Source organism: Phyllostomus hastatus, unplaced genomic scaffold (assembly GCF_019186645.2).
Source record: "Phyllostomus hastatus isolate PE091 unplaced genomic scaffold, TTU_PhHast_1.1 phas_contig_159, whole genome shotgun sequence".
Classification (NCBI taxonomy): domain Eukaryota; kingdom Metazoa; phylum Chordata; class Mammalia; order Chiroptera; family Phyllostomidae; genus Phyllostomus; species Phyllostomus hastatus.
Window position 1 is genome coordinate 23,469,449 of NW_025333640.1, and position 21,532 is coordinate 23,490,980.

General features: G+C 39.2%; 1 protein-coding gene across 8 annotated transcripts in view; it reads left to right on the plus strand.

Annotated features, from left to right (window-relative positions):
• Positions 1-21,532, plus strand: part of SH3D19 (SH3 domain containing 19) — a 149,330-nt gene that overhangs the window by 65,537 nt on the left and 62,261 nt on the right. The window lies entirely within an intron of this gene.

Genomic DNA, 21,532 nt, shown 5'->3' on the forward strand with positions numbered 1-21,532 from the left:
TCAATTCCCAATCAGGGCACATGCTTGGGTTGCGGGCCAGGTCTCCAGTAGGGGTTGTGCAAGGGGCAACCACACACCGATGTTTCTTTCTCTCTCTTTCTCCTTTCCTTCCTCTCTCTCAAAAAAAATACATAAAAATCTTTTTAAAATGATTTAAAAAAGGAAAATTGTTTAACTTCCACTTCTAGGCAAGAGTCCAATTTTTTGATCCAATTCTGTGAAGAGTTGTAATTTTTCTAATAGTTTTTTCTCCTTATCCCACATTTTATCACTTTTTCTTTACATTTGGTGTTGTGGGAACAGATAAAATGGAAATAATGCAGACACTGAGTTCACTGTCTTGGCAAACCAAACCCTGATGCTTTTGCAAGGTATCAAAACCTGGAATATGTTGACCTCAAATGAACAAAAATACAAAATCCATGAAAATGCCATTAGTTAGAATAGCAATACATTTTGCAGAAAATTGTCAATCAAAAATAAATCAGTGAGACGTGGGATAAAAACATAGCTGAGTATTTGAAATATAAGGCTGATATTTTTCAGGTATAATTTACATACATTAAAACACTCTTTTTGGTGTATTATTCTGTGAATTTTAGGAAACATACCATTATGTGACCACCACTACAATCAGGAAAGTTTGTGAGATTGGTATTTTTAATACTTTAAAAATATAATAATAGAAAAAAAGATGATATAAGAGAGAGAACTTCAACAGCAAACCTAACCGTGAGTGACATAAAGTTGGAAATACTTAGGATGATACAATCAAAATGTAAATTCTTACACTTAGTTCTGGAAGACCAATTGAATGTGAGATTTGGGAGATGTGACTTAACAATATGTTAAATCTTGAGGATGTAATTCTTCACAAATTGATCATGAGTCAAAATTTTCATGTCATTGCCTCCACTTCTCCCAAAATGTCAGCATTGATTTAATTACATTGAAAGAATTTTCGTGTTTAATATAAAAAATGTAATAGTGCTAGACCAGAATTTGATGTTGTATCCAATTCTCGGTCCATAGGGCCTTGAAAATCAAATCTTCAGTGGTTGATATCACTTGGGGAGCTTAAAAAACAAACAAAACAAAAATAAAAACAAGAGTCCCATGCTCCCAGAGATTCTCATTCAGTGAGTATGGAGTGAGTAGGTCCTGGGAATCTATATAGGAAAGAAGTCCCCTAGTGACTCTGATGTATAGCCAGGTGGGGAACCACTAGAATAGAAAACGGCAGCTGAGCTGGGACAGGTAACAGGAAAGAGAAGAGTAGGGCAGAAATCAGAACCAAGTCACAGGAAGACTACATAAGGAACTCTGTGAATTTAGCCTAGAAGTGAAAGTTTTTGGGAGGTGTATGAGATAGAAATAACCGGCTTCAAACATTTGGAGGGCTGGCATGTAGAAGAAACTAGCAACGTTATTCCTCATAAATGCTGTTCCCCATAAGAAGAAACAGGGATCTTTGGAGGAGTGGCTGACTCCAGGTCTGGAGAACGGGCAAGTACAGGGGACTCTGGACTAATCTCACTTCCAATCTGGCAAAAATACAGGAAACGCTCAACTAATGGAGTCTTGTCAAAAAGGCTTCAGGAGGCTCCCACTGGCCAAATCTGGGATAATTTGAGTATCAATAATTTTTAGGTGATAACAGATTCTAACACATGGGCTTTTTTAAAATCCATGTAGAAGAAATCATAGAATTAGAAAATATAATTTTATAATTTTCAGTGTAATAATTGATTCACACAAGGATCACAGTGGCTCCTAAAACATGGGTGAAAAGTAGTTGGAGGAATATATATTCATTCACACTGCCTCAGAGTTTTTAAGTGGTCAACTTATATCTCATCATTAGTGAGACAGCCTGACAGTGTGTGCCTCCAGATGATGGATTAGCTGTACATGTAGGTCAGCTTATGTAGCAGTAGTCCAAGTTATGAAATACGGTATATAAAAAATCTAGAAAGCCCTGGCTGGCATAGCTCAGTGGATTGAGCACAGGCTGTGAACCAAAGTTTCGCAGGTTCGATTCCCAGTCAGGGCACATACCTGGGTTGCAGGCCATGGCCCCCAGCAACTGCACATTGATGTTCCTCTCTCTCTTTCTCCGTCCCTTCCCTCTCTAAAAATAAATAAATAAAATCTTAAAAAAAAAAAGCTAGAAAAATAGTCTAGATTAAAAGAGACTGAATTTCTTTTTAATCTGGAATTTTAAAGTTCAGATTTTAAAACACTTTGGGGATAATTAAGAAACTTTTCATGTGAATTTCCATTTAGATAATAGTTTATCAATATTACTTTTTTTAGATGTATAATAGGAATGCTGTTATGTGGGAGAATGTCCTTAGTCTTAGGAGATGAATGCCAAAGTCTTAGATGTGATATAGTTTTACATTCGCAAAATACTTTCAGATGATTCATTTTAAAAAAGAAAACAGCAGGAGATAAAATGGAGCAAATACGGGAAAATATTAATAACTGGTGATTAGATGAAAAGCATATGTGTGTTGGTTGCTCTGTTCTTCAACTTTTCTGTAGACTTGACATTTTCAAACTCAAATGTAGTGGTGAGGGGACTGCCCTGTGTGCTCCATAGAGGCTCACGGGGCAGACTGTGAGACTGCGGAGGTGGGGGTGGACTTCTGCACAGCGGAAGGGAGGAAGGCTGTCCCAATGTAGCTGGTCAGAGCTGGAACGGACCACCTGTGAGGGGACACTTGTCGAGGAAAAGCTAGACAGGCTGATGGGGGGACAAAATAGAAAAGATTCACGCATGGCTACAGTCCTTCGCACATTCAGTAGCAAATAAATACACGTTGAGAGGCCCTAAACCAAGCTCAGGACACAAGAGACAACAAGAAAAGTCTCCAGCTTCATGGCCATGGAGCACCCATTGTTTCCGATTAACACTCCCAGTCTCTGAGAGCCTGTTTACTCTAAAGTCAGCATGCAAGTCTTCCTAGTTGTACCTCAGGCAGCGTTTTGGTACTTGAGGGTATTCAGAAAATACTTTATTGGTTTTTTTTGTATTTTTTTTCACACTTTTTTTGTTATTCAAGTACAGTTGTCTCCATTCCCCCACCACCACCACTCCCCCCCACCCCAGCCATCCCCATTTCCCACCCTTGATCCTACCCCACTTTGGTTTTGTCCATGTGTCCTTTGTACATGTTCCTGAAAACCCACCATTCTTTAATCTCTAGTTTATATGGTTAGGTACTGAGGACTGTGCAGTTAGTCTTAGTAGTAAATACATGTTTGTTGAATAAATGCTAAATGTAGTTTGAAAAGAGAAAGGGAAATGCCAGTATTTTCCCCTTGAAAACTGGAAAGAACCTGACTCTCCAAAGCTTGCCTATGACTATTATGAAATGTTTCTTACAGCAACAACAAGCAGGAATGCCCTATAGGAAGAGAGAAGAAATGTCTTTTCAGGGAAGGCCATTGTTCTTCCCCTGCCATCCTCAGCTGAGCTTCCCCTGCCATCCTCAGCTGAGCAGGACTCCCCCACCAGGCCAGCGGTACATCAAGCAGATTAATGCCTGCCGCAAAAACAGAGCAGAAAGGAGAAAATATAAGCAAAAAGTCATTTAATTTTGGTATGTTTGTTTGTTCTCTTCAGGCTGCTCGGCAGCAAAAATGATGGGCTCAAAGCCCAGCAAGGATAAGAAAAACGCATTTCTTTTGCTTGTCTTTTTTGTAAGACCAAAGTGAGAGATCAATAAGTCTGAGACGTCTGCCTGTTCTTTCATTTTGGTGTTGAAATAAGAAGGAAAACATAACTCTTACCAAGTTAAAGGAAAAGTTTTATCAGGTATAGGCCAATGCTAAGACCCCAGCTAAAAAACAATGCTTAAGCATTGTTAAAAGTTTTGCTGGGTGCTTTTTGTTCTGAGACTGGCATTTTAATTTTTTCCTATTGCTGACTGACCAGTGTGAAAGTCAGAAATGTCTAAATCCTTGTCTTTTTCTTATTTGTTTAAATATACCATTTCCCAAATTGATGTCCAAGGAACATTCTTTTGTAAGAAATTAATCAGTATGCAAGAAATAAACATTCACTCACAAAAAAGTTTGTGAAATGGTAAATTAAAACTAAAATAGAGATACTTCTTTACTGTAATTCCACTAAGAGTCTTTGCTATACTAAAGTAGGTTGTAAAATTCCAAGTGAGAGATTTACTATAGAGGATTTAAAATTTTTTGTTTGAATTTGTAACTTCCTTTTTCAGACAAGCAATTAGAATTAGGAAAATGTTCTATGGAATGGTGGTTTGATAACTAATCAAGAGGGAAATAAGAGCAAAAGATAATAGAGAAAGTTAAGGCCCGTGGCAATTGGTGTCACTGATGGAAAATTAGGAGCTTGTTTTTTTTTTTACCACCCCACTAGCTCTGAATAATATAATAGATCCTAGTGACTTAGGCAGGCTACAAAACCTGTTACTTTGTCTTAAGTATTTTATCTACTACAAGGAAATAATTTATAGCAGCAACAAAAGAAGGCAGCAAAAGAGAGAATTCTAAATCTATTTCTCAAAAATCATCATTTTAATGTTAGTCCTTTTTTTTTTATGTTCAAGCACCGTGTCTCAATTTTCTCGACACCACTTTCCCCTGCCCCACCCACTCCCACCTCCCACCCTCAATCCTTCCCATCTTTGGCTTTGTCTGGGTCCTTTATACCTGTTCCTTGACAACCCTTCCCTTTCTTTCCCCTGTTATCCCTTTTCCCCTTTCCCTCTGGTTACTATCAGATTGTTCTTAATTTCAGTGTTTCTAGTTATATTTTGCTTGCTTGTTTGTTTTGTTGACTAGGTTCCAGTTAAAGGTAAGATCATGTGGAATTTGCCCCTCACCACCTGTCTTATTTCACTTAGCATAATGCTCTCCAGTTCCATCCATGCTGTCGAGAAGGGTAGAAGCTCCTTCTTTCTTTCTGCTGCTTAGTATCTAACTCTTTCTAAAGCCTTCTTGAAACTACCTATTAGAATCCTCTTTGATAACTATTCATAAAACTCAATTAAATTTCAATAAAAATTACAAAATAAAAAATTTAAAAATCTTCACCCAAGGATATGTTCACTGATTTAGAGAGAGAGGAAGGGAGAGAGACAGAAATAGTAACAGAGAGAAACGTGGACTGGTTGCCTCCTGCACGTGCCCCAACTGGGTATTGAACCCACAACCTAGGTATGTGCCCTGCCTGATGATTGGACCCACCCCCATTTTTGGTGTTTGGGATGATTGCCCACCACTGAACCACCTGGCCAGGGCATCACAATATAAATTTTTGAACTCAGTACAGTGGTTCTAAAATTCATAAGGAAGAGCATGAATAACCAATCATTTCTGAAGATCAAGAGAGGGAGGCAGACTCTTGCAAGTAATTAAGACAGTGTTTTGTCAACAAAGAGAAGTCAGTGGAACAAAGTAGATATCATAATAGGCAAAGATGGACATATACAATTCTGTATTATGTGTTATGATAAGAGGTGGCATTACAGATCATTGGGGAAAGTGGACATGTCAACAAATGGTGCAGAAACAATTGATTACCCATGTTTATAAAAATTCAGACGCAATTTGTTTTATTTCATCATGTGAGGTAGACTCTAAAGACATAAAAAGTACAGAAGTAAAACTGAAACTTTTTTTTTATCCTCACCAGAGGACATTTTTTTATTGCTTTTAGAGAGAGAGAAATGGAAAAAGGAAGGGTGAGGGAGAAACACTGGTTGCTTGCTGTTGGCACCCCAACAGGGGATTGAACCTGCAACCCAGGTGTGTGCCCTGACCGGCAGTTGAACCCACAACCTTTAGGTTACAGGATGAGCTCCAACCAACTGAACCACACTGGCCAGGGCTAAAACTGAAACACTTTGAAGAAATATATGAGACTAACTTTATGACTGCAGTCAGAAAGAGTTCTAAAGCCTCAACAAGTACAAACCACAGAGAAAAAGATTTGACCATGTGAAAAAACATCTAAAATTTATGTATGCGAAGATTTCAAAATCCTAAGAAAAGACAAGTTATGACTGTGTAATGCACATAGGTGATAAAAATTAGTGTACACCATTAAAAAAATACACATCAGAAAAAAAGAGACAAATAGCTCAGTAAAACAGGGAGAGGGAATTCACAAAAGATGAAACCCAAGTGACCAACTAGTATTTGAAAAGATTCTGTACCTTGCTATTATTCAGAAGATGTGTGGTAACATGATAATGAACGACCATTTCACCTCCATCAAGTTGGCACCGAAATCTCATTGATTGACAAGTCTGTGTGAGAATAATTTGTTACATCATATTTAGAGAGCAACTGAGCAATATCTGGTAAAGCTGAAAATGCCCTTACCATACAACCCAGGAGGTATTTATATACCCTCGAGAAATTCTTTCACATGTGCCAAAGGAACCATGTATTAGAATGTTGAGTACTGTTTGTAATGTAGTACTGTTTGGATTAAAAGAACTATGGATACACATGAAAACATAGGTAAATTTTAGAAGTATAATTGTGGATGGTAGAAACCAAGTTGCAAAAGGATAGGTACAATCTATCATTTATGTTAAGCAGAGGTCAGCCAGTAGGCCAAATCTGGCCTGCCACCTGTTTGTGTAAATAACGTTTTATAGGAGCTTGGCCATGCCCATGTGTTTGCGTGTTGTCTGTCTGTTTTTATGTCGCAGCAGCAGAGTTGACCATCTACAACAGCAACCACATGGCCCTCAAAGCTGAATGTGTTTACTATCTGACCCTAAAAGTTTGTGAACTCCAGATACCAAAAAAAAAAAAAAAAAACCATATTTTATCATGGTTATCATAGGTTAAACAAACAATATTTTATGGTTACATATATACTATGTATATGTATTTTTACATGTTTTTATAGAAGTATAAAAAGATGCATGGAAGTGATAGATAGTAAATTCAGAATGTTGATTGTCAGAGGAATGGGTCAGAGGAGGGTCCACAGGGAGCTTCAGGTATATTTATTCTTTATTTCTTAAGCTAATTAATGGGCTTTGTAAAATTACCTATAATTTTTAAAAAATCCTGAGAATTTTCCTAATTAATTAAGAAGGCCTTTAAGAACACCTTGAATCCTGTGGCATCAATAGATATTTTTATAGGTCATAAGCATAAAATGGAGTGAAATTTTCTTTGATTACTTCTCAAAGAGGAACATAAAAAGAAGGAAAGAGTAAAGATTGTTCAGAAAAAGACACAGTTAAACACTTTCCATTTCACCTCTACTCGTAGTCCTACTCCTGTAGTCCCCTTCACTCATGGTACCACTTACTGCTCCACAGGCGTTTATCCCATTTCGTCACTTGAATTATACAAGTAGCATGTGAAAACATTTTTTAGTAGTATGGAAATGTGTGGTATCTGCTTTATTCTATAGGCAACAGTTATTAAGAATCTGGTGGTTGCCCTGGCTGGCGTAGCTCAGTGGATTGAGTACGGGCTGCGAACCAAAGTGTCGCAGGTTTGATTCCCAGCCCCAGGGTACATGCCTGGGTTGCAGGCCATGACCCCCAGCAACCGCACAGTGATGTTTCTCTCTCTCTTTCTCCCTTCATTCCCTCTCTAAAAATAAATAAATAAAATCTTTTACAAAATAATAATAATTAAAAAATAAGAATCTGGTGGTTCAGTGCCTATCTGGGTCTGCTTTCTATGAAATATATATAGTGTATATTATAGAATAAGTGGGTATATGTGTGTAGCACATAGGTATATATATGTTTGCATATGTATTCATGTAAGTTTATACCAACTTGCCCTTTTCACTTTTATTTAAGAAAGTTTTACCATGTCACTTTGCACTTCATTACTTTTTAAACTACTACATAGAATTTCATATTATTTATTTATTCAGTCCTTTATTGATAGCATTTGGGTCATTTCCATTTTATAACAGAAATGATGCTGCAATAAATATCTTCATGTTTATATCTGTGAATACATGTGGAAGAAAACCTCTATTTCTTCTTCCAAAATTCATTTTTTTCTTAAGTTTCTGTTGAACACCTATTCTCATTCACAATTATTTTAAGTTTTTAAATTTTTTATGCCCTACTTTTCTATTTGCAAATCTGAGGTTGCTTCCTGGTGGTTTGGTGCCACTTCAGGTTGAGTAGAGCCCATTTCTTGCGCACACATGCCCCCAAAGTACAGCCTGAAATGTCACCCCACACAGGGGGGCACTCCAACTCAGCATGCAGAAAGTACCTGCAGCTGAGTGTACACAGTTCAGTACACTCGGAATTAATGGTTGATGATAAAACTCACTTTATTATTAAAATTTGAAGGGGTCTTGGCACCTTGAATTGGTACCCTGATGTTGATTTTATAAAGATTTGGAGGATTTTATTTTGACATTTTATCATCATTACATTATGGCTTAAATAGCTTAGCTAAAAGTAAAGGATTTAACTTGCTCTTGCTTTTCTTCCTTCTAAATATGTCTATGAAAAATGTCATGCTCTGCTGGGCTTAGTTTAACTACTGTAATTCCGTGGCATTTCTCTGCCCATATGTTTTGATTCCTCTACCTCTATAAACTATAGCTTGTGTGTAATTACTTTCTGGCATTATGTTTTCTAAGGTATAAGAGAAACATTACTTTTGCTCTAGCATCTGTAATGCTGTAAACAAGGTGAAAAATTAAAGTGTATGCATGTTTGGTGGAGGGAGAAGTCCTTTTGCACTGGGAGATGTGAAAGGATTATTAACATTCTATGTCATTCTACAGAAACTATGTATATTATGTTGTTTTATTGTAGTTTTAAGAAATGTCACTTTAGCATTTCCCCCTAGTGTGATGGGAATGAAATTGAAGCATTTGTATGCCGTGTCAGTTGGGAAATTGAAAAGTTTTATCAGCTGGTCTACCACCACCAGCTTAGTGTAGCATTTACTACTTAGTGTGGAGGCTTCTCTGAAGTTGTTTCAAATTAAACTATCAGCAGGAGTTAACTTTGGAAGAGCAGCTGCTCCTGTTTTATTACTTTTTCTCAAGATGGGCATGTGTAGCCAACTATTTCTCAGCAGTCTGGGGAGCACATGGAACTCCTGGCCCTTACATTTTTTCATTCTAAAATTTTCCTCTCTTTCCCTCGGGTTGGTTATATTTTATATGAGTTTTTACTTTTCTCCAGTATTATTAAGATGCAGTCATTTACACAATTCTACATAATCTGTATTAAATAGCTTTTAGTTGAGTCAACTTTGTATATATCTTTGTGGATCTCAATCTATCTATCACTAGGTTATGGCCTTACCCCACCTAATAAATATCCTCTTACACCTGGACTTTAATTTTTAAAAATATTTTCTCTTACTGGCATAGCATATATCACATTTTTCAAATGCATTGATTTGGACTATGAACCATAGAAGTGTACTAAGTAATTCCTGGAAGAATCTCAGTATGGACAGGATTGCTAAACAGTCATTCAGTAGCCTGGTCACCTCCTGTCTTATTAACAGTAAACTGCTGTTGATCAAAATTTACTTTTGTCCCCCCCTAGCTAGGTCGTCCCATTCAGCAGAAGGTTGTGGGTTTGGTTTCTGGTCAGCGCATGTGCCTAGGTTATGGCTGGATCCCCTGTTGGGGCACGTACAGAAGGCAACTGATGGATGTTTCTTACGTCGATGTTCCTCTCTCTCTATCTCTCTCGTCAATAAACATATCCTAGGGTGAGGATTAACAAAAAAAATTTATATATTTTTTTATTTTTAAGATTTTATTTATTTATTTTTAGAAAGGGAAGGGAGAGAGAAAGAGAGAAACATCAATGTGCGGTTGCTGGGGGTCATGGCCTGCAACCTAGGCTTATGCCCTGACTGGGAATTGAACCTGTGACACTTTGGTTCGCAGCCCGCGCTCAATCCACCGAGCTATGCCAGCCAGGGCACAAAAAATTTTTTAGTCTTATCCTTGTACATAAGACCCTTCTCAAAACCAGAGATTAGGCCTGGTGCCAAAAAATACAATTCCAGGATTTGGGCTTCCTTTTTAATTAGGTGCTCCTCTAGATCAGCAATTTGCAACCAGTGTGCTGCAAGAATTTTTAAAACATGCAATAGCTATTTAGTCAGGAGCACTGACTTCTTTTCTCTTAGATGGTTAAATTAAACAATGACAGCCATCCCTTAGATTGTCAAAAAAAAAAAAAAATGACAACAGCCGTCAGGTGTGAATGAGTCAAAATTATACCTTTCTGTTTTCTTGTCAGCTCAGTGAAAAATATATTTTGTGGTGTGCTACAGTTTTAGTTACTGGTTTATATGTGCAACAAGATGAAAAGTCGAAAATTGCTGCTCAAATCAGCATTCGGTTTTGTCCTAGTGACAAGGTTTTGTCACTTCCAGTCTTGTTCCAGCTGTAGAGCAGCTTTCCAGAGATGAACCTGCCCGCCTCGTACAATGCTTTTTTTTTTTAAAGACTATATTTATTTATTTTTAGAGAAAGGGTAAGGGAAGGAGAAATGGAGAGAAACATCAGTGTGTATTTCTCACACGTCCCCTACTTGGGACCTGGCCCGAAACCCAGGCATGTTCCCTCTCTGGGAATTGAACCAGCAACCCTTTGGTTTGCAGGCCTGCGCTTAATCCACTGAACTATACCAGCTAGGGCACAACACTTTTTAAATGCAACAAAAATAAGGCAGGCAGGCCAAAGGAGGACTCGTGTGTGACTCTCTCCATTTGGAAAGGAGGATTGAGAATCAGTACTTGGTAATTAAGAAAATGAAAGAATAGAAAGAAAGTATCACTTGCATGATTGCTTTAGAATAATATTATGTCTAGAATACGGGGTGGGGCAAAAGGAGAGTTGCAGTTGTGAGTGCACAAAACACAGAGTTTATTCTTGTTATTACTTATCAGTTATTGTATTATTTTCCACGTGAACAACTGTGAACCTATTTTTGCCTCACCCTGTATAAACATCCCCTCAGTTGCATACCTGTTTCCTGGAGATAATATTGTTCCTGGAGATAATATTGTTCCTGGAACACTGCGTTGTCCAGGCAGTCCGGGGATGCCACCAGGGGATGACAAACGGGGCCTAAAGTTTGCCTCAGCGCCATCTGTTTGCCTCAGTAGTTTCTCTTTGGGGAAGCTCCAAGTAGAAGTCCTAGTAAGCTGAACTACACTGTTTGGGGCTTATCTATATGGTAAATTCCTATCTTTAACACCATTGCTCTTTTTTGTTTTAAATGAAATTGCATTCACTTGTTCTGATTATAAAGCAGAATATAGGTAGAAAATTTGAAAACAATTTTCGTGATAGAATATTTGAAAAAAGTAAATATATAAAAGAAATATCTATAATTCCACTTTCTCATAGTTAATTACTATTATATTTTGATGTATTTCTGGTCTTTATCACTTCATATGATACAATAATTTTAACACAGAGACTCATGAATATACTGTTTTTAAATTGTTTTCATTTAACTTTATATTGTGAACATTTTCACATTTGAGTAGTTTTATAAATTATGATTACATTTTTTACTATAAAGTAATACATTTTTATTATAGAAAATTTATTTTTTAAAAAAGACAAAATTAAAATCACTTATGGTCCAAGCACTGACTAATAACTACATTGGTCTGCTGGTGGCTTAGCCCTTCTTCTGTGTATACTTGGTGTATTTTTCTAAAACATAACTGGGCATACTGTCCATAATATTGTATATTACCTGCTTTTTTAACAAAACGAGAGTTTGTAAACATTTTCCTAAGGTATGATGCTTAATGATATTCCATCAAGTTGGTATACCAAACTTTATTTTTCTATTGTCAGACATTTAGGTTATTTACAGTTTTGTCCTATTATAAACAGTGCTGTGGTAAAATTCTTAAACCTGCATTTTAATGAACCATCACCGATTACCTCCTTATGACAAATTCCTAGCAGCGGATTACATAGATCAAAGTTAATGGATCAAAAAAAATTTTTTCAGACTTTTTATATGTACTACCAAATTGCCTCCATGAAAGGTTTCATTCTTACCACTTGTAACTTTATTTAAAGCTCTTCCTTTACCCTTGTGTTGCTTATCGATGAACCAGAAGAAAATAACCACTAAAAACTTTGTTTCTTTCAACTTAACTCATGTTTTTACCTTAGAATGCTCAGGTTCCTTAACCATGACCCCTTTCTGTAATTGTTAGTTCAGGCGCCCAAATGACACTTGCACTAACCCACAGCCCCTGGAAACCCGCTCGCCCAGAGCCTTTCAGAGGCCTTGTCCAGGGCATTTCGGAGCCGACTGCCTCTCCCTTGTGCGTGTATTTGAAATCAGGACCTTCTGTGCCTACGTTTGGGGAACTTCTGGGGTGACCCAAAGTGAGTTTCAGAAATACTCCTAGGTCATGCCCAAGACTGGAGAACTTTTTTTGGCAGTCCAAAATGGATTTTGAAAAGTACTTTTTCAGATGTTTCGGCTCTGCTCACATTGTTGAATCATTCAGAAAGGCAGTGGAATGGAAGGTAAAGTGCTTGGGTTTGAACTTCAGGCTGCCTGAATTAGAGTCCAGCTTTCCCACTTAGGAGCTGGGTATTTCAGGCAATTTCTTAGTCTTTCTGGACTTCAGGTTACTCATCTATAAATGGGGCTCATGATAATACCTCTTAGGGTTATTATGATCATTATTTAGTTGCCGTATCAGTTAGGGTTCAACCAGAGAAACAGGACCAGTTGGAGAAGTACATGAAGAGATTTATTGTGGTTAATTGGCTTAAGTGATTGTGGAGCTGCCTAGGCAAGTCAGAAATCCATAGGGCAGGTCACCAGGAAGGACAGGCTGGAGCCACTTGGACTGGGCTGCGGTCCCCAGGAGCCTCAGCTTTGCTCTTAAGGCCTTTCAGCTGATCGAGCGAGGCCCACTCACATTATCTAGGGTTATCTCCCATATTTTAAAGTCCAATAATCACGAACTACATATAGTCGTGTCTGAATAACTGCAGACTGTAGCCTAGCCAAGTTGACGCATGAAATTGATCATCACAGTAGCTTTGGACCTCAGTGAAGCAGACTAAGCCCACTTGGTAACAAATTGCATTTTACCTCTGCTTTTCAAGCTCTTTAACTGTCTATACCTCAGCTCTTTCTGACAGACCTGACAGGTATCTGCTAGTTTTGTCATAAATAACTGTCCTGTTGCATTGTCCGTGACCCCAAAGGTTCCGTCTGTTGGAGCCACGGTGTCTGGTCAGGGCAGGACTGTATGCGGTTACCTGAACTGGTATCTGAAGCTGGCATCTGCATAAGCACACCCGCTGGTGTCTGCTCTCACCACAGTTGTGTTATCCTTCCATGCTTCAATAAACTCTGCTACACAAGGCTACTTTGTGTGGGCTGGTGCGTCTGCGATCGTCAGGGACTGCGGACTGTCCCCTAAGGCTTCTGACGCAGTGACAAGATATCAGCTTTGGCTACTTATAGAAAAGATAAAGATTTGGTTCTCTCTTCTTCTAGTGCTGGTTTTTCGTAGCCATTTCTACATAGCAGATGGACTTCCTTTTGGGAAGTTAATTTTATTTCTTTGAGCATAATAAACCCTAATCTCCACTCAATCTAAATACGGGATGCTGTCTTCTTTGTTCCCTCACTCCACGTAGGAAAAGATAGGCCACTCGGAAGTAAAGCAGTTAGTGGGAAAAGCTCAGTAAACATTGTTAGCATTACTTCCTTGTGGTCTTGGATTTCAAAGCTTTTAGCAGTGGCTCTGGAAACAATGCCTGTCATTGATCCTCTTGTGGATTCTCTAGGCCTGCATGCATTTCAGTGTCTGGTTTGTTTGCAGTCCTACCAAATCAGACCTTGTGCAGAGTGTCCCCTGCCTGCTTCTCTGAGAACTGCCTCCCGGTAGAAGGACAGACTCCTGGAACTGGGTTGTCTCTCGGCCTTACCCCATTTGGCCATAGCTGGTAGACTTCTGACCTACCAGCCATGATGATCAAGTTCTTCCTCTTGCAAGTTTAAACTGAGGATACGGCTGAGTGCTGTGGTTTCCAGAGCTTGAGGATTGTTTAGATTTGGGTTTGGTGGGACATACATACTGATGACACTGGCCAGGTCATGCTGGTGAACAAGCAGGGAGAGTCCACCTGCAGCAGGAGATCTGAAGAGATCTGCAGAGAGAGAGAGTGGTCCCAGAGAAGGTGAGGAGGAGTGAGGGCTTGTGCAGGAAGCCTGTCGTTTCCTGGCGCTGCATGAAGTTCACCTGCACTGCATGAAGTTCACCTGCACTTCCCGTGTGTGGGAATTCCCAGGATATCTTTGTGTGCTCATAATTAAAACCTTTTCTTAAAATTTGAGTTTAAAGGGGTTTCAGTTGCTTTTACCCTCACAAGATAGTATGCCATCGGAAGAAATAACCATGATATTGTAATTTAGAAGTGAAAATTACATACTTAACATACTTCCATTGTTACTTACATCCTTACTTTAGTCGTACTAACCCAGACTATAGCCTTGCTTCAGGGTTTATTTACACCTAAGTTAGGGTACCATGAACATACTGAAAAAACAGAGCAGAGTAGTACTTTATAGTATTTATGTATAGACCAAATCCCTGCCATCTATGTTGTGTGAAGAAAGAAATGTTTGCTTGTCTTAAGAACACAGACATCAGATCTGTGCCTTACTGAATAATAGAAGCCTTTATTGTTTTGTCTTCTTCCACCAACAAAAAGCAAAACAAAAAAAAACCCCCCAAAAAACAAAACAAAAAAACCTCTTTGTGTAGGATTTCCTAAAACACACAAAATACAGACAGACCCATGAAGTTTCCAAATATTCATTTGCATACACTCCTTGACATGTTATATATGATGAAGAAATACCAGAAGTGATGAAAGTCTTAAATTGTTTTCTAATGTTCTTTAAAATTCCTTCCCCTTCCCCCCACCATTGCCTCAGATTTAAATCTTTCAAGCCATGGCATAGTGGGAGAAGACCAGTTCTCAAGGCTTCTTGGTAATTAATTCACAATTGTCACTTTTAAGTGGGTTTTTTTTGTGTGTGTGTGTTTTCCTCTCAACATTCAGCTGCAAGTGAACTTTTTATGAGGCAGGAACTAAGACCTCAGTCTTAGGAAACTTACTGTCCAAGTTCTCCTCCTGACTTCATTATTAAAGCTGTAAGACCTTGGACATTTACATTACAAAAATTCTTTCGTCACCTGTAAAATTGGGATAGTAACAGTACCCTCTTCTAGGGCAGCTGTGTGGATTAAGTGAGTTAAAAGGTGTAAGGCATTAGAACCGTGTTCAATTAGGTTAGCTATTATTGTTGGAGTGGATTAGTTATCAGGTCCACCTCTCTTCTGGTGGATTAAGCAATTGATTCTTAAGTGGAATTTAAATTGGGATCTTGGAGTTTTTTAAGTTTCATATTTAAAAATTAGAGTAGTAGGTAGAGTAAAGATCATCCCAACGTTTCTAATAATGTTATGTTATAGGTGAGGAAACTGACATTAAGTTATACAGTTATGCTTGACAAGGCTGAACCTGAACCTCAGTCCCCTCACACAGCTCACTTTCCTGGTCAGAAAAGTCTCAGAAGGAGTCTTGGTCCTGAGCCCTGCATGCCCTGTGTCTCCAGGATTCACTTAACACAAGCAGATGCTTTATGTACAAGGGTGGGTCACTTCTCTTCTCTTCTCTTTGACCCTCTACTTGCATAAAGAAGCAACTTGAGCCCTGGCTGGCGTAGCTCAGTGGATTGAGCTCGGGCTGTGAACCAGGCATCGCAGGTTCGACTCCCCGTCAGGGCACATGCCTAGGTTGCAGGCCACAGCTCCCAGCAACTGCACATTGATGTCTCTCTCTCTCTCTCTCTCTCTCTCTCTCTCCTTCCCTTCCCTCTCTAAAAATAAAATAAAATTAAAAAAAAAAAAGAAGCAACTTGATCTAGGTATTTAAATAAAGTAGTACCCTTTTGTTTCTTTAAATAGTAGTCGCTGAGAATATGGCCTTTAAATCGCCCATAGATTTGTTCTGGTAAGACTGAGGCAAAACCACAACTTGCATGTATGATAGGCCTGTTGTTGGAAGGACGACAATTTAAATAACACCTCCATAAAACATTGGTAAGTGCATGTTTGATATCAAACAGATGTATTGGAGTTTCTGTACAATGATATATTTGCAAATAGAATTTACTTGTATTCCACAAATAGTTTTTGTGTGTGATAAGCACTTTGCTAGGCATGCTAAACCCAGGTAGTTGAAACCCTGAAAGATAAATCTACAGAAATTTTGCCCTACCCTGATTTACTTTAAACTCTGTTATGGTTAGCAGTCTTCCCGTCTTCTGAATTGTTCTTACTTTCACTAGTACTTTTCTTCTTTGTAAAACACCACCCTGAATAGTCTGTCTGTCTGTCTGTATGTGGGAAGCCCCATGCATGGGCCTACCCACCCTCACTCCTCAGCTTGAATGTCAGTGTGAAGTAGTGTTGAACAATGCTGCCGTTCAGCTCTATGTTACACTAAAGCCTGTAGGGGACCTTTTCTAGGACCTTCTGTAATATCTTACAGATGAAACATGGAAAATAGAGTTTGTGTATTAGTGTTTAACAATATACATACATAGTTGTGACAAATGTCACAGTAATGTAAGGTGTGAAAAAATAGGGGAAACTGGGTGTGGGATTTGTGGAGACTCTTTACTATCTTTACAACTATTCCATCAATCTGAAACTATTAGAAAAATTTTAACTTTATTTAAGAAAAAGATTCCCCTCACAAAATATACATACGAAATTACTATGACAGCGTAATTGCAGCGATTCAGTATTAGCATGGTGAGGAGCTTTCATTCTGCTTCACCAAATAATATAAGATAAAATGGTCAAGACCGAATTATTCAATAAGAGAAAGGTCATTGCTCTTATAGGAAGTCATAATTTGAAAACAAAGGATATTTTTCTGTTTTGTTTTGTTTTGTTTTGTTTTTGGCTTTGATAAGCTGCATCTTTATTTAGGGGTGTTCCACGCTCAGCACTAGCCCAGTAGCAAGAACCAGAAGTTCAAGGTGGGGTCAGAGACAGGGATCTGGTCCAGCCGTTTCCTCTCGAGATGCTTCCCCACCATTGCTAAAGAGAGGAGATGTGGGCAGTAAGGCCCCAGAGAGATGGCAAGGATTTTTCATAAGACCTGTTATCCACTCTTTGTGGCTGATGCTCACGTATGCTGCTGACTCACATATGGGTGTTTCCTGGAGGATGACGTGTCCCTGAGAGACTCAGTGAGGGCCTGGGGTTGCCGTGGGCTGCAGTGAGCTGGAAGCATCCAGAACTGGTCAGCAGGACCTGGAGGTTTACAGGGGCAAATGTCTGTCACTCTTCTACGAGCCATCTGACTTTGTCACTTCATGCTGCTATGAAAAAATAAATGCTCTGATTCCCACCTGAAATTTCACGAAGGCAAATCTAAAACCCACAGGAGCTACATGCAGAGAGGAAATGCAAGGCCTGGGTTCTCACACGGTTTCCCCAGAGCACTCAGGCCCCTACAGAGGCACAAGCGGAGCCTGGCACTGCGGCGGGGGGACCGTGCAGAGCAAGGGGCGCAGCCTGTGCAAGAGGCCATGTATGTGCCTCCGGGCTCCAGTGGCCGGAAGATTCCTCCTTTATTGTGAGACATACACTTGACCTGTCTTGATCTGGCTTCTCCTTTATATCCTTAGTTGTAGGACTTCTGTTCAGCTAGATTTCAGGCAGTTCCGAAAGACGGTTGCTCAGTCGTTTAGTTGTAATTTTTATGTGGTTGTGAGAGGATTCAAGTACCCCATTTACCTATGCTGCCATCTTAACGGGCAACCAGCACTTTTACTGTGTCCAAGTGTCAGGAATCTGGGAGCAGCTTAGGTGGGTGGTTCCGGCTCAGCGTCTCTCGTGAAGTCACAGTCCATAACAAACACGGCTGATGAGATGTTAGAGTTAAAAGGGAACGCAAGTACAGTCACGCGCCGCACGATGATGTTTTGTTCAACAGCGGACCTTGTTTATGACGGCGGTCCCATAGGAGGATTATAATGAAGCTGAAAACTTTGTCAGCTACTGACATCATAGCCATTGCCATGTCATTACAGCGTGTTTGCATTTTCAGCTAAGTGCTATCACACAAAGTCAAAAAGTTAAATAAAAAGTTTGCAAAATAAAGCTGTTACAGCAAGCTAAGGTTAATTTATCATTGAAGAAACAGTTTTTATAAACTTAGCGTAGCCTTAGTGTAAGTGTATCTGAAGTCTGCAGCAGTGAACAGGTACGTCCTGGGCCTTCACATTCCCTCACCACCCACTCGCCGACTCACCCAGAGCACCCTCCGGTCCTGCGAGCTCCATTTAATGGTGCCTTGCACAGGTGTGCCATTTTCTATCTTTTTACCCTATTTTTACTGTACCTTTTGTGTGTTTGGATCCACAAATGCTATTGTGTTACAATTACCTGTAGTAGCCAGTACAGTAGTAACATGCTGTACAGTTTGTAGCCTAGGGACAATATAGCCTGGGTGTGCAGTGAGCTGTACCACCTAGGTTTGTGTAAGTTCACGCTGTGATGTTCGCACAGTGACAAAATCACCTAATGCCACATTTTTCAAATGTATCCTGCTGTTAAGCAATGCATGACTATAGAGTCGTTGTGTTTAAATTTTAAAACGTGGCCTGAAGTTCAAAACATCTTGATCACGGGGACACAAATGAACGTACTAAAGGCAGCTTCCTAATTACTTCGGCACACTTGTATCTCTAGCACAAATCAACTTTATTACAGTTGATAATTACAAGTTTATGAGTCTGGCTCCTCACCCAAAAGCAATTGTTCATCTCTGTGTCTCAGGCTTGGTACATAACAGATGATCGGTTAATGTTTCTTAATTTGGGAGGAAATACTTTCAAGTGAACTAGAAACAACTAGAAATCTGATTACCTCAAGAAATGTGTTTATTTTTGAGGCTACTTGCAAAAGTAAATAAGTGAGGTAGAGAAAAGCTTTACAAATCAGTATTTGTGGGTTGGTTTTCTTTGCAGGCTGTGGTCTTCATAGGCAGCTAAAAGTCACCCACAGTAGTCCTGCTGCCCCACTACCAAGGGCTGTTCCACATTGGCTGACTTTTCAGGGGGAACTGTGGCTGCTGTTGTGGAATGTCCCATCCCAAGAATTGTACCCAGTCCTTAGACTCTCGGTGCCAGGGTTGTGAGGTGCAGTGGCTTGTGGGAAGGAGGCAGAGTCAGGAGTAGAGCTTTGCAAGCATGTCTTGGATTCTAACCCCACCACCAACAGTTACATTTCTCTGTGTTCTCTTGTCCCCATCTCCTCATTCTCCTTTTCTTGACGTTCCAGGAAGAACCCCAAATATCCTCTGACTGGGCTCAACTCAGCATGCAACAGCTGGGGCCACAGGTTCAGCGGTCAGAGTATTTGTCTGGAAGCAATATGAGTAACTTTATCACACCAGCTTTGGGTGTTCAGAAAGGCTTTCTCTCTGTCATTCCATCGAAACAGGAATGGTTTTTGTTACCTAGACAGGTGGACCTACAGGTAGAGGGAGTTACTAGATAATGTATCTTCTTTTCCGACAGCAGTCTGTTAAGAAAAAAGGACTGTCTGTCTGTACATCTGCCTGTGTCTCTGCCTACCTGTTCTTTCATCTGATCATCCACACATTGATTTCAGTTCACTTCTATTATTATAAATTCTTGCAACAGGAAGAGCCTTGGCCTTAGAAGCAGTTAGTATATCTTATAGACATTTATAAGATGACAGAGCCATTAGTTAAAGGCGTGAGCAGGGTGATCTTGAGTGCCACCAGAAGTTTGAATTGGGACTGGACTGTCCTGCCAAGCCAGTTCGAAAATCGCCAGCACTGGACTAGCTGGGACTTGGAGGAGTGACTCTGGCTGTGGCTGCTGCAGGAAGGTAAACGTTACTATTCGTGTCTATCTGCACAGTCTTGCCAGTGAGAATATATGTTATTACTTCTTCAGGTTTGCTTATACTTTAATCTCTCTTTCAGGTGTCTTTAATTTGAATTGACATCCACGATTAGTTCTATGTTTGTGATATTTTTAAAAGATTCTAGATATCCTTAGGTGTTTCCACATTTCCTAATCTGTATTAAAATTGTGAGCCTAAGAAAAGGAAAAAATCTAGACAATCAGACTTCTGTGTTTCCTTTTCTGTCCTGTCCACCTAACCAACTGTAAGCTCTCCCTGCCGGGGCTCACTTTTCCCTCTTGCCTGAGCACCTGGGAGAATCCCTGGGACATAGGAGACACTAAGGAAATAATAGTTACATTAATGTTTTTTTAATTCTAAGTGTTTATGTTCATTTAATTTGATTATTAAGTCCTTATTTTTTATTTTATGTTTAAGCAACATAGGTTGGTGAACTATATAGATTGTTTCTCTTTATAAGCTGTTTTGAAATTGTGTGCGTGCTGCTGTTCATGCTACAAGAGAATCCCAGGGGGTTTTGCCCTTAGAGTGGCATGCCAGACTTGACCTCAGTCTTTTCCAGAGAGTGACTTGATTATCTGATGGTGTGAATGTAATTTTAATTATTCAACGGTCATGAATTTAACATGAACCAAATACTTCATTTTGTTTTTGCCATAGCAAATCTTTTTTTTTTTAAGATTTTATTTATTTATTTTTAGAGAGGGAATGGAGGGAGATAGAGAGAAAGAGAGAGAAACGTCAGTGTGCGGTTGCTGGGGGTTATAGCCTGCAATCCAGGCATGTACCCTGGCTGGGAATCGAACCTGAGACACTTTGGTTCACAGCCTGAGCTCAGTAAATCTTTTTTTAAAAACCTTGAAGTTATAAAATGAATGTTTATTACATGAAACTTGGAAAGTACAGAGGCATAGGTAGATAACAAATCATATTTCTGTAACTGTCAGAGACAGCTACTATTAGTTAATATTTTGGGTTTTTGCAGTGATGGTGCTGATAAGTGTTTTAACAGCCAGCTCCTTTAGTGTAATTCTAACATGAATGTTGGTTGGTATTTTTATTGATATTAATGAGTAAGATATATGTCAGAATTTCCACTCTTTTTGTCGATGACATTGAGCAACTTCTTTACTTATTTGGATAATAGTTTTCAAATATTGGAAGAATGTTTCTTTAATTTTTTTGTGCAATTCATAATGTAACAGCTACAAACAACATGTTTCTAAGTTGGATCTGCATTATTAACATTTTCTCCATTACTTTTTTTAAAGATTTTATTTATTTTTAGAGAAGGAAGGGAGGGAGAAAGAGAGAGAGAGAAACATCAATGTGTGGTTGCTGGGGGTCGTGGCCTGCAACCCAGGCATATGCCCTGACTGGGAATCAAACCTGCGATGCTTTGATTCACAGCCCGCGCTCAATCCACTGAGCTATGCCAGCCAGGGCCTCCATTACTTTTTAAAGTCTAGACAATCAGTAAAATGATGTTAGGCTCTGGTTTACCATTATTTGTGTAAATACA